The sequence below is a fragment of the Ptychodera flava genome, chromosome 4 (genome assembly GCF_041260155.1).
Source record: "Ptychodera flava strain L36383 chromosome 4, AS_Pfla_20210202, whole genome shotgun sequence".
In the NCBI taxonomy this organism is placed as follows: Eukaryota; Metazoa; Hemichordata; class Enteropneusta; family Ptychoderidae; genus Ptychodera; species Ptychodera flava.
In genome coordinates, this window is record NC_091931.1 from 24,097,881 (window position 1) to 24,112,699 (window position 14,819).

General features: G+C 39.9%; 1 long non-coding RNA gene across 2 annotated transcripts in view; it reads left to right on the forward strand.

Annotated features, from left to right (window-relative positions):
• The first annotated feature begins 12,507 nt into the window (after positions 1-12,507).
• The window catches only part of LOC139130462 (uncharacterized), a 28,266-nt gene continuing 25,954 nt past the window's right edge, over positions 12,508-14,819 (forward strand). For both annotated transcript variants that reach the window (XR_011551861.1, XR_011551862.1), the window contains exon 1: positions 12,508-12,674. This is a non-coding gene — a long non-coding RNA (uncharacterized lncRNA). The remainder of the gene's footprint in view (positions 12,675-14,819) is intronic.

Below are 14,819 nucleotides of genomic sequence, written 5' to 3' on the forward strand. Positions count from 1 at the left end.
TCTCTGTTCTCACATTTATATCAATTCACATTTCCCTGTAATGAGTCACGTGTTTGTTACATGAATCTCATCACTTCCGTTACCTTGTATTCAAAAGTTGTCCTTTTCATTTTCCTTTACAATATTCTTGACATGGTGACCTTTCTGAAGCCATCTGTGGATATACTTCTTCTTAATGTTAAGATCATTCTCGCTAATGTTCCCAGAAAGCTTTATCTCCATGTAGTGGTAAGAAGAGAGAAGGTCTCTCTTCTTACTTACCACTACAAACTATAACAAACCTTTGGGTGGGGTAGTAAGGACTTTGCATTTGGTAAAGTTTCGACTTAATAACCAAGTGAGAGTTATTATAAGAATCAATAATACAATATATTTTCTTGTCATCAATTTCGCCAAAGTTGTGGTGAACACTAAATAGCCTGTTTTCAAACAGACAACCTTTCTGTTGATCAATGACAGCGTTACGTTTGAAGGACGAAACATTGATATACGTTTCAATAACATTCTTATGAATATTTTATCCTAGCGTACAATGTCTCAAAACATAGTGTTTCTGCCTTTCTAGAGGGAAATGATCTCTTCCTTATATGAAACCCTCCAAACTAGAATATAGAAAACCCGAATGAGCTGAGGCATTGCTAAAGCAAATAATAGTACTTTGATCCAGTCAATCTATTTTAAGTATGAAATTGCACACTTTTGTTATTGGTGGATTAAATTTGGGACTATGTTGTTAAAGATGTAATTGTATGAAATTAATAAAATATTGAAAATATAATAACTCGATCGTGTTGGGAGTAAACGCAATTTTGTAAACGAGCCTTTTCTGTCAGTGAGTAGTGCGCGCGCTGTAAAAATTTGCAAATTCGGAGAGATTTTTTCAAAAAAAAAGTATCTAAACTTGGCCCACAAGTGTTCCATTTTATTTTTTGATTGATTAGGATCTTTGTACAAATTAAAACTTTACGTTTTAGCTGAAAAGTTGCGATGTTCACGGGCACATAACAAACCATTATTGCGTATTTGTGGTCGGTCACATGGTTCAGCTCGACCAATTAAAATGCGACGGACAGGGCATGGTAATATAAAAAAACATTCTTCTCCTTAAAAACTTGCTATGTCTATGCATTTACATACGTACCGATATATTTTTAAATATTGACTGTTGAGATGTTATAAGGTTCTTGTCAAAAAATAATTGTGCTCGCTGTACAATTACAAATGAAGGTAAACATTACAGCTATTGTCTCTTCTGCTTTTTGACTAGCCAATCGCCCTTCACGTAGTTTATAGACTTATATTGTGAAATGTGTTCTCTTTTTCATCCGATTTACCAGTCTCGGTGACCCAGACTCTCTGCTGGTGCGCTGTCGCTTCCGCCCGGAGAAGAAGCGCCTACAGCAGAGAGTCTGGGTCACCGAGACTTTCCTATACCTTGCATAAAAGAGAATATTTGTGAAGGTTAAAAAGTATTCTTGGAGAGTTCAAAGGTCAAACGAGAATTTACATCATATATTATTGATACGGAAAGTGTCACGCAGGTGAGGGTCACTCTGTCAAGCCTGAGGAATTACATGACGAAACACTTCAGTTTGAACGGTCACTAATGTTTGCGCAGGGTCATTTTTAAAAAACTACACCTCTCCCTACGTTATTCCTTCCTGTCTTTACCATACTGAGAAATTTAACGGTTGAAACGGTAGTTCTAGATAGCGGCTGAAAAGGTAAAAGCTCTGATGGCAGCAATCTTTCTTACCAGTCAAATGTAATTATTTGTAAACCACATCGTCGTAAACCACATGCATCTTTACGGCAACAGCTCTGAGTTGATTTTTGCGTAGGTCCGTGGAACGGAAATCATGTTCTGGCTCGCGAGGATGATACATCCATGCACACACAGCACAGGCTCGTTGGTTGGGTAGTCTGCTAGATCGATCGATTCTCTCTGCTCGATCTATCGATCCTGTACTCGATCTGCCAGGGTATTTAGGTTGCAGTAGCGGGCAGATTGAGTACGGGATCGATAGATCGGGCAGACAGTCGATCCATCTAGCAGACCAGCCGACCCACGGGCGCCTGTGTATCCATAGATGTACAAAAATAGTACATCCACACACAGGCGTACGGAACGTTTCGTAGATCGTCGTCGGATGGGAAGTGACTGACACTGTGAGGCCGAAGGCTGAACCTCAGTACTGTATAAGAATAACAGTACCGAGGTTCGGCCTTTGGCCTCACAGTGTCAGTCACTTCCCATCCGACGACGATCTACGAAACGTTCCGTACGCCTGTGCATCCATATGGTGTACAAAAGCACACGATGTCTCGATCATTATACAGCGTGTTCATTTTTAGCCGGATATGGCAAGCCAAACGTTGCAATATTATTGAAAACCTATTTTCTTTTTGCATAAAACATTTTCTTTGTGTAGAAAACCATTTTCTTTTTGTAATGGTCCATTTTCTTTGTGTAAAAATCTATTTTCCTTGCATAAAAACCTATTTTCGTTTTGAAAAATCCATTTTCTTTGTGTAAAAACTTATTTTTCTTTGTGTAAAAAAACATTTTTGCTAAAAAAAACATTTCTTTTCGTAAAAAACATTTTCTTTTTGTAAAACCTATATTTATTTTTGTACAAAATATTTCTTTTTGTACAAACATATTTTCTTTTTGTACAAACCTATTTTCTTTTTGCACAACCTTCATTCATGTCGAAAAACCTATTTTCTTCTTGCAAAACATCCATTCATGTTGCAAAACGTATTTTCTTGTTGCACAACTTTCATTCATGTTGTTCACATAACCTTCGAATAAAGATGGCGCTCTAGTGAAATGTGCTCTGGTCAAAGGTTATTTGCAGATGCCACTAGTAGATTAGCCCACCAGTCGCTTAGAATCTTTGTTTTTGACTTTTAAATGAATATTTTTCAACTTATTGAGTAATTATTGTCCCCTATTCGTATTAACTGTTTTAATTTACGTTGCGGATATAGTTTTTACCAGGTCACATGATCGAGGGACACCGCTTTGGAGAATGACGCGTACGGTCACTCCCACCTACAGTAGACTTGCTTCACCCCACGATCTAAGCGCAAGCCTACCTAGCGCGAGGGCAGTGCGACATTGCACATCTATGCGATATTTGATATGTATCGTCTAGTATCGATGCTAGAAAATATCGATCTTAGAGTCTAGTATAGTTTAATATGACCGCTTAGAACTCGTTACATAATACGATTTATGATTAATATCGATACTATCCAATACTATCATCTAGTATCGTCTAAGTATTCCAACTGGACGATACTTTATGACTACTTTGACCGGGTCCTTATTTATCACGGATTTTTGAATTCTGGCATACTAGAATAATAAAATACTAAAGAAAAAGATGGGTCACCATGCTTGACTTTTTACAAATGTACGATGAAAAGTAATTGTTTTTCATGAATTCGCGTAAAGCAATATATAAAACCATTCATTGCAAGTTCATGCTGTGAATGAAAGTTTCACATTCTCATCGTACAATGACAAAAGTAAAACTTTGAAAAGTAAAGACTTTAAATGAAAAGATGTGTGACTAAATGGAATCATTTTTACCAAATTTGCCATTATCACATCCAAAATTTCAGAGATGAAATCGTAAATTTGATGTGCTATTTAATAATCTTCCAGTATTGTCGATTTCATACAACTTTTTAAGTAGCATCACAGTCATACATGTCGGGTACTTTTGAAAAAAAATCGGTCACTGGTAGGTCCCTGTGCTCAGTATTTTCATAATTTGGGAAAATGTAGCCAGGAACTCACAGTTTGCCTTCTCTCTCTTATGTGCTCTTCAGGTGTCATTGACCTGGCCAGTGTTAGAGTAACTCAGGTCAGCCTAGATTGATAAATCCAAAAGTCCACTAATGCATTCGAAAATGAATCAATTTACACTTGCCATAGGAATATGGCTCTACAAACTGCTTATATCAGGCGGTGTCGAGCATCAGCGAGCGGACTGCGCAAATGTTTATTTTGTCTGGGCGTACATCCCTAATAAATATACGGCTAGATGATAATTTGAGGGTGACTTGAAAAATTCTGACCATATACATGCAGATGAGGGGACTTGAAATTTTTTTATGAGGATATTGAGGAGACTGAAAAAGATTTCAATCGCGGTTCCTCCGCCCCCCCCCCACCCCCCAGTATTTGTGAACGCAGCTTTACGCAATGGCACTTCTCACGTAAAATTAAATCAAGACAAATTTTGCTGGAATGTATTTTATATTATTACGCCATTATCAAGCCCACTGACTTTTGGTGAGTCTAGCGGCTCTGCTACGCGAGGTCAGAGCATTAAATGACAGTGTCGTATAAGCCACGGTCCCACTGCCACGGTCCATAGGAGGAGGGACCATGTTGCGCCAACCACACACCTCCTATAGGCTTTATCAAATCGCTGACATGGTTGAAAAAACGATAACCATGCTGCCGAAGCCCCGTGAAGACAGCCTTTCTGACATGTCCCACTGTGAAACTATCTCTTCAACGTAATGATAGAGTCATTTGACTTCAACACTTGTGATGAGAGGAAATTCTCGCAAAAAGTTAAATAATGACGCTAAAAGAAATAATTATACCGTGCACCGAACGGTGTGCACGGACACAGTCCTCTAGGCTCTATCCACTGTGGCATGGAACACACGAAACCTTGACCACGCGTAACACATCGTTGGCTCGCACGGGTCCGTTACTTCTTCGACTAGCGTCTCCCAATAACAACCTCATCGGAGAGCATCCAGCTGCCCTGACACGAGACCTTGGCAAGCGAAGATGCGCATAGAAGAGCCGACCAGTACTGCGGTAACACAGATAGCACATAACTGGTGGCGTCTGCAAATAACCTTTGACCAAAACGCCATAGTTCGAAGGTTACGTGACCCTATACGAATGACCGTTTTGGAATACAAGCATAGGTAATACTTACAGGAATGAAAGTTTTACAAACTTGCGTATGTTATTCTATTAATATAGAAGAAGATATTTCAAATAAAAATAACACATTTTTAAAGAGAAACGTGAGTTGGACAAGCACAAACAGATGTGACACGTGACCAATACGAATGGTCGCTTTGGAATACTAGGATGGGCTCTGCAACATGAATGAAGGTTGTGCAACAAAAAAATACGTTTTGCAACATGAATGAAGGCTGTGCAACAAGAAAATAGGTTTGTACAAAAAGAAAATAGGTCTGTACAAAAAGAAAATGTTTTGAACAAAAAGAAAATAAGTTCTACAAAAAGAAATGTTTTTTACAAAAAGAAAATGTTTTGTACGAAAAGAAAATGTTTTTTTTTTTAAAAAGAAAATGTTTTTTTGCATAAAGAAAATAGGTTTTCACACGAACAAAATGGGTTTTTAGACAAAGGAAATAGGTTTTCATACAAAGAAATGGGTTTTTACACAAAGCAAATGGATTTTACACAAAGAAAATAGGTTTTCATGCAAAGAAAATAGGTTATAACACAAAGAAAATGCATATTCACAAAACGAAAATAGGTGTTTGCACAAAGAAAATGTTTTGTATAGAAAGAAAGTAGTTTTTTTCTAGAATATTGCAACGTTTGGCTTGCCATAGCCGGATGCCGGCCAAATTGACCGGCTACTTTCGTATTTTGGCCGGCTACTTTACAGTACTGTTTCGCTCTCTGGCCCGGAAATTCTGGTTTTGATAACAATAATTAGATTTTTTTGGTGGTCTTGCAAGCCGCAGATAATATTTCAGAAGTGCCGATGTGGTTATATGTAGTCTAGCAATTTACGCGGTGAACTTGTTGCTATCACTGTAGTACCGCGATCAGCGAACGTGTTTGTACTATACACTGGGCATCGCTCTCGAGGTCAACCTCGCTCGCCCGATCACAGCCCGAATTATTCCGACGTTCACATCGGGTATAGCCGAAAATTGGACTAACATACAATTACGTTATGCCCGCGAATTGCCGACCATTTCCGAATGAAGCCGACTTTTGTTTCGCTCAAACGCGGAAGAGAAAGTCGACGCTTGAGAGCTTTGGTTTTCTGCGTAAGAGTAGGGCCTAGTCTGATGGGTTTGGTAGGTTTTTGATCAAATCTAAAGCGACCACAAGTTACTGAGTCTCACTGTTCATACTTTCGAAACGCCACGTCAATCTATCAATGGTCGATCAGGATGTCAATATTCCCGGCGGTGGCAGTCCCGGGTTGGTGGGTACCCATGCGCGTTACCCAAGTTTGAAAAGTACCCCCTTTCCTAGAATATTTCTGAGAAAAACACCCCCTATTTGTGGCAAATCTGGGAGAATTAGCTGTAAAAAAATACCCTTATTTTCGAAATCTAGAGGTTAGTATGTTGACTTTCAGGGTTGACCCTGGAGGTTGACTTTGTATACATGTACATACATCACAAATGTTTGTCCTCACTTGATTTTAGTCACATTCATACACAATTATCTTCCTTATCCGTTTGGATCTAGAGTTCTCTGCTAGCTCCTGTGTGACAATCACCTCCCATCACCTACTGTTTTTCATTTTCTTTGTGAACGCCAGACTAGACCAGATTTAGTGTCCTAGGGAGATTATGAAAGGACTACCCCTAATCTCGGAGGTTACTCTGAAAAAGTACCCCTTTTTCTCGATTTCACGGATCTAGAATCTCCGAGATGACTGAAGAAAAACACCCCCTTTTCCGTGAATTTGGTAACGCGCATGGGTACCCACCAACCCGGGGACTACCACCGCCGGGTCAATATTCAACTCGAGTCGATCGACATCGCGCTTTGTGGAGGGGCTGTGGTTGTGTGCATCGCGGAAGAGAAAGTCGACGCTTGAAAACTTTGATTTTGTGACTTTGTCTGTTGGTTATGGGAGGTTTAGGTCAAATCTAAATAAACAAAAATTACTTGGTCTCACTTTTCGTACTTTTGAAACGCTACGTCGATCACAGTGTCAAATTTCAGGTCGACCGATATCGCGTTGTGTGTACTGTGTTACAATTGACTACCAGTGTAGTACAGGCTGGCGTTCAGTGTCGTTTATAGTTTGAGGTTTTATCAAACATGAACACTGAAATTTAGCTCTCTTTTTCAATTATATTCAACATCAGCAAAAAATCAATAATCAGCTCGCGGATTCGTTTTATTGTGAAATTAGTACAGTGAATTAAAATCACTGAAAATTGTGTTCCTATAATTCATTGAATTGAATAAACTCTTTGATTTTACTGTATCTTCAATCAAGTTTATTTAAATCAGTAAAACACTTTGTACAGCCAGACTGGTCAGGATTCTAGCGGATCGTTACCTGGGTTGTGAAAACCCTAGGCCCCATTCTATGATGTATTTCAAAATGTTTGTTCAAGTCATGAGCTAAACATAATTCTACACAACAGTCTGGTGAAATTTTGCTATTATCCTTGTCAACTGAATGTAGTTGACAGGCCCAAGTGATATCAAATTAATTTTTCTGACTTTTTTAAAACTTTATCCCTTGAAAACATGTTGTAATTGGCAATGATAATGATTATTCTGTATGCTGAAACGGTCTTTAATACTGTACAAGAATGCATAAAATTACTCCAAAATGTCTTCAAAATTTAAAAATTTCTTGCCCATCCCCGTCCCTGAAACCCTCCCCGGCCCCTTTTTTGCTCACGTGTTCATACACGTGGGCATATGTCGCAGCGATGTCTGTCTGTCTGTCTGTCTGTCTGTCTGTCTGTCTGTTGGTCCATTTTCTCAAAAACGGCTGAACGTATTTCAGTCAAATTTGGTAGACATCTTCAGAATTCAAATGGCTAGAACTGAAAAGGTTTTGGTGGGCGTGGCTTGGATATTAATGAAGTTATGAAAGTTTTAATTTTTCTGTTATGCCGCGTATGACAAGTGAAAACAATCGACTGTTTGAGGGCGCTGTGAAATGTGCTTGTCCAGGTTGGCTACAGCTGGATAGCTCTGGTTTCAACCACGGTCCCTCCGTGTTTCAACCTCGTATTGAACATTAAAAATATGATATTTTATTACTCATTCAACTCACTATTCAAGATAAAATATCGTTTAGCAAATTAGCTTTATCCTTGGTAATTGATTGTTTCCCTCGCTGCTCGATCGCCAGAAATGAGTACATACGTTCTCTACCTAGCCTCATGGCATGGAAGTGCTGATGAATAATAACTTTGGGTCAAAGGTATTGAAGTGTCCAATCAGGTTCGTGCACAGAGTCCAAGGCCATGACCTACTTCATGTACTTCTGCACTGTTTTGATTTTGCTTCGCCAAGAAACGTATTCGTCATTGTCCATAGAAGTATGTTTGCTCTCCTTTGAGGTTGTTTGTGAAACAAATTCCGGGATAGGCCTTGGAATGCATACGATTGGCATCGCGGCAGTGCATGTAGCTAGCCCTACGAGTATGGTGAGAGTGTCCGGCTTTGGCTACGCCGCCTCCCACCTCCGGTAGGCGGCGTAGCCCCTGGCGTAGCCAAAGCCGGACACTGTCGCCATACTCGTAGGGCTATGCATGTAGCGTACCATGCTTGTGTAACTGCCGAGCTCAACGTGCATTCACGGTTGATACTCGTGTACAATCATGATGTGTTCAATTCTGATGAAGATTCATAAGTCTTACTTTTGCAGTCTTTTTTCCGTACGATAATCCCGACAATACGTGTTACTGTTAGATGAGGTGGCCATTTTATGATAAGTTTCAATACTGCACAGCTACATAGCGTCACTATCGTGTGATCGAGGTACAGCGTTGTTGAACGGGATACAGAAACTCTGCAGAGGGAGAAACGATCGTTGACATGAACAGTCAATGTACTTCAGCACGTAGTCCGCAGATAGCGGATCGAGAAAATAAACGTGTCCCAGTAAATAACGGAATATTTATGTACATTAACTCGATATTAATCAATTTCCAGCTCATCGCAAAAAAATGTTTTGCAAAGATTAATTTGTCACTGACAAATACTGCACTTTATGGAAAAAACAGTCTGTAGAATAGTTCAACTTCAAGTGGTATTACCCGAGACAAACACTTGTGTTGTCATTTTGATTTCATTTCATAAACTTCATACTTCATCGAGTATCGTGTATTTCAGCCTTTGTGAAGCCATTTTATTGATATTTTCAATTTTTGTCTTGGCTTTGTTGTGGAACATGTTGAATCGTCTCCGTGGACATGTAGGCAAAAGTGTGACGGGGTCGAAGTGACTTGGGTACCTGGGCCGACCAAAACCAGTGTGAATTACTGGGGTCAAAGCGGACAGCGGCCGGGATGACGTGTTCCCCAAGCGAGCTACCTTCAGAAGTCTGTTTCATCGCAAAAAACGTCACTTTTAAAACCCGTCATTTATTTACTGATGTTATTCTCAGCATCACAAACATATATGCCTCTGCTATGTATCACAGCAAATAGTTATATTTGAGCGCCCCGTAAATGGGATCCTCGTTTTTTTGCGAACCCGGAAGTGTGTCTTGCTCAATGCATTTCCTACCCATAGCGAGGGAAACTGCCCGCGTTCCCATGCTCCCATGCACCCTTTTTCAATGCCAGTGCAACGCCATCTGTGCAAAATTTGTGGTGGTATGCTCCCGTGTGATGGAAAACCTCTCTTATTCTAACAATGACGTAGTTGACTTTGGACTTCGATTTCGTAAATGTGATGTCCATGGAGTGAGTTTGGGTTGGCGCGCTTATAATGCAATCTTCGCCCGCCTGCGGTCCGATATCCCGCATTTATTAGCGGTATTTATCTGTTTTGACTTGACCAAAGTTGGCAAAACTTGCTATGTACATTAAAGATACTATGATACAAGATTATTGAAAGTCATTTGACATTTTTTTTCAGCCAATTCCCAATATGCATATTTAATGAACCTTCCAAATTAGGGATATATACTGGCATTTACTTGATAAAATTTGGCGAAACATGCTGTGTACATTGATCATTATACCAGGTTATAACAGTATTGAAAGTCATTTTGCATTTTCATGTCAGCTAATTCATAATTTGCATAAATAGCTAACAAGCTTTCACGGTTTGGCATATAGAGCTTGAAGGACTTGACCAAAGGTAATTACACATGCTATATTGTGATACAATGACAGTACTCAAAGAAATTAATTATTTTTATTTCAGCTAATTACATATTTGAATACTTAATGACCTTTAGAATTGATCTGTGGTGAAATTCATTGTGTTGATCATAACACTTTAAATGTAGCAAAGCATGTAGCAAAGGTTCAAACTTGCACATAAATGCAATATATAATGAAACACGTGAGCATTTTCAGTTCATATCTGGTTGTATGTTGAAATAGCCTTTTATACTCTGTATAAGAATGCATGAAATTGCTCAGAAATGACTTCAAATTTAAAAATAATCCTTAACACTCTCATGCTGAAATGGTTTTTCATACAGTACAATAATGCATGAAATTACTCCAAAATGTCTTCAAATTTTAAAAATTTCTTGCTTTCAGGGAGGGGACCCCCTCCCTGAAACCCTCCCTCCTGTGTGTATGTTGGAATAGCCTTTTATACACTGAATAAGAATGCTTGAAATTGCTTAGAACTATCTCCCCCCCCCCCCGCCCAGGGAACCTGGTTGCACACATTAGCTAACCGCCTACTTTTCTGAATTTTCCGCCTACATCAAAAATTTTTGAGAACCCTTATCATATATTGACCGCCGTATACACGAACGCAGACAACAAGTTGTCTTTTACAGATCTATACGCGTGCCATACTGAGCTAACATAGCACAGAGTGACCCCAGTTTATACAATGTTGCTAACAAATAACTACCCTAAAAAACGAGGGGTACAAGAATTCGCCTCGGGGAACATACACTCGGACTCTCAAACTTTTACAATTCTTCACTGATCTACCCCATGTGGAGGCTCATTTTAAAGCTCTTGGAGTGTAAAGACAATTTTCACCCTCTCAGATTTTTGAAAATCGAAAATTTTGTTCCCCCCCCCCCAGGTTAGGAAGCCGTCATTATTTTTGGCTTGGGGGTTGGAGGAATCTGAGCGGGTCACTCAAAAAATTGAAAGCTACAAGGGGGTTGCTCAAAAGTGGAGAACAAGAAGGGGGCGCTACTCAATTTTGTTGATATGTACTGAAGCATTTAGTGAAGTTATGAATTAATACAACAATAATAGCAGAGAACAGCAATATGTATGCTTGAGATATGTATGTCATACGCGGTATATGTACACGTACACACACGTACACACCACACACACACACACATAATATATATATATATATATATATATATATATATATATATATATATATATATATCATAATACAGGTGGTTTAAAGTAGAAACTAAAATCTCATTACACTATGTGTTTCACGTTATTGTGATCTTCAGACGAGAATTATCAGCTATTCGACGTGGCAAGCCTTATGTTAGAGGCTAGCACTGAGTACATTTTTCAGTATTTCCTTTTAAGTATTATTGATATACTTGCCTGATCATTCATGAGAAACGTCTGCTTTCTATATTCTACATTGACATAGGTTACCGATAGGGGAAGATGTGTAAAGCAAGCTAATTCTGATTCTATAAAGTTTAAAACCAGTGGAATGCCTTGAAAATAAACCCATATTTTATTGCAGGAAAATAATAAGAAATAATAAATGTGAATAAATGTATGTCTGTTGCTTTTTTTTCGTTTTCAAAAAATGTAATCTTCATTGAAATCAGTGAACTGGAATATAAGTTTTGGAATACTGTCTCAGATTTCTGTTCCTTTGAGTTTTTTATACGAAAAAAATACTCCCCAAGTGCCACCAAATAACACCATTTTATTCTCTATTTTTCAAAAGCTCAAACGGCAGGACCATTCCCCCCCTCCCCCTGCGACCGCTTGCGCGGTCGCTTGTGGTGTTTTCGCACCACATCTTCACCCTCTTGTAAAAAAATCCTACGGAGAACATTGCATGTCATCAGAACACTGGATACAGACCTGTACATCAGCCCCTGTCACAGCAATGGAACCTCTTTCCAACACATACCTGTAGGCCTACCACAGGGTTTAATCAGGGTCTGTACAGGGCCTGTCGCAGCAGCAATCCATTTGGGGGGGTCACTCAAAATTTCTGTAGCAGAGAGGGGGGTTACTCAAACACGTCACGGTTGGCAGGGGGGTAGGCCTACTCAAAATTTTGGAGTTTCTAAAGCAATTCCTCCGACCCCCCAGGCCACAAATAATGACGGCTTCCTTAACACAGAGATGGCGGCAATTTTGAAATTCAAATACCAGTAAATGTTAGATATTAAAATTGTTTCTTTCGTATCAAACTTTGCACGGTGACTCCTGATCTTTGTTCTTGGTCTGACGAGAGAATGGTTAAAAGTTTCACCGAACAAGGTTTGAGCAAGGTTCAAGTCCTTCACTTTCGAGGCGCATTAATATCGAGGTTACGGTGCACTATGGGTAAAAACAAGTTTGCAAGATGGCGGAACATGACTGTAAACAGCAGTTCGGAGCACCAAAAGATTTTAATTTTGAAGACTCGCTTAAGGATTTCAGAAGATCCTTAACAAAGAGAGACCCTCTGAAGAATTACATTTTCGATACGCCACGACTAAAACAGATACGGTGACCATACCCTTTGTGAATAACAGGTAAATATGTATACATGTATGGTTTGGGCGCTGCTGTGTGTTCCCGGCGTTATAGTATTACACGGCCTCCCACCACGAGGCCGTATAACGCCGGGAACACACAGTACCTTGAAGATTTTTGTGTGGGGAGGTGGGGCCTCCCCGACACAAAGGGGAGTTGCGGGGCTACGAAACTGCAGTAAGGCACAGTCCTGCAGGGCGATTAGCTGTAGCGGAACACACAGCATCGTACGCAGGGCTAAGTCCTGCACAAATACTTTATATGACGTACATGTACTTCTCTGATTGACGGTATATAAACGATACAAAAACATTGGCCCGCTCCCGTACTACTGTAAGCACCTTTCAATTTTTCGGCACATAGAGAATGTTCGTTCAGAGGGCAAGTATTCGGTCAGACGGACCTCAGTTACAATTCGCAACTCGTGTGGGACTGTGGGTGTCAAATTATTATTATAATCATTTTAGATAGAACCGTGTGTTCACCATGAAGAGCACACGGTAACTGGTTGTTTCGGCACCAAGTCGTTTCGGCCTCTCAATTTCCGGCCCCAAGTCACTTCGCTCCGCAACCCAAGAGGTTTCGGCATCCCTTTTCGATTTGTTTTCAAACTATTTAGTAATTGACTGATCCGTCATATTCGTACGTAAGCGTGACCCTTGCGTTCTGACCGTACTTTTATTTGCTCACGTGACACACGTGAGCATATGTCGAAGGGATGTCTGTCCGTCTGTGTGTCTGTCTGTCTTTCTGTTGGTCCGATATCTCAAAAACGGCTTATCAGATCAGAATCAAATCTGGTACATATATTTAATTAGCAAATGACAAGAACTGATTAGTTTTGGTGGGTGTGGCTTGCATACTTTTTGCTCATTTGCATAATTAATGATTTTAGAAAAAAACTGATATACATGTAAAACGACTACACACAATTTGATGAGATTTGCTACAAATGTTGATCACACCAAGATATATCAGATGGGAACCATTAACGGGTGACATGAAAGATAAATGCTAATTTGCATATTTAATGAACTTTCCTAACTAGGGATATATGTCTGATTTGACTCGATCAAAATTAACCAAACTTGGTATGTATATTAAAGATACTATGATATAACATTATTTAAAGTTCAGTGTCCCCCAGCGGACAAATAGCGCGGCGGTGCCGCCACGCTTACGGCCACACCCGCCACGCTTTAATCAAGGCCGCCACGCTTACCACTTGGCCCGCTGCTCTGTGATCACGGCCCCGTTCTTTTTAAAATCTTTTCATTTTTACCGACATTCGTTGTTTGAACGTCCTGTTCATTGTCCTCTTTTTTGTTTACGTTCTATAGGCCCTAATTATCACGTTTACACCTCGTTTTGTCAAGTTCTTTAGGTGTTATAAACGCAATTTGATGGTGTTAACCGTTTACTGACGTAAATAAAAGACGTTCAATAAAAGACGTTGTCACCGCGGCCAGCGGCAACGCTGATTACTTGGCCTGGGGGTGACAAGGATGGCGGTAAGGGTACGGGTAAAGTACTTCAAAGACTTTTGCCATGAACATGTCGACAACACAATCGCTTTGAGCTATTAAAAGCTAGAAAAAATCAGGAACTCGTCACTTGCTCAGCGAAAATCGTTAATGCAATATGTCTCAGCGCAAGTTTATGGACTCCTGGCTCTGCCGTTCGACCAACCCATCTCCGAGCAGCCCTACGGCAACGTGTTCTCCGACCCCCACAACTGATATTGTTACGTGCAGAGAAAACGAACAAAAGGGTGAACTCAGCAGTTAACGTTTAAACAAAATTTATTACGAAAATAAACTAATTGCTAAGTCAGGGATAGAGTACAAGCTTTAAAAAGTGTACAGACTACTTATCTCAGCTGGGACGGCAAAGCTCCAGTCTCAGAGTTGTAACAGTCAGTCGGATGAATGAACAGTCCTTTGGCTTGCAGGCTTGAAGCTGTACAAAGTCCACAGTATAAATCCAGCGTTGACAGTGAAGGTCTTGAAAAGTCTTGAGAATGACTACTGCTGGAGTTTAGTAACACACAAGAGACACGATCCCAAAAGTCTGACTGGAAGCTGAGCACGTCCCTTTTATAAAGGCATATAAGAACAATCTAGAACTTTTATTGACATGCTAAT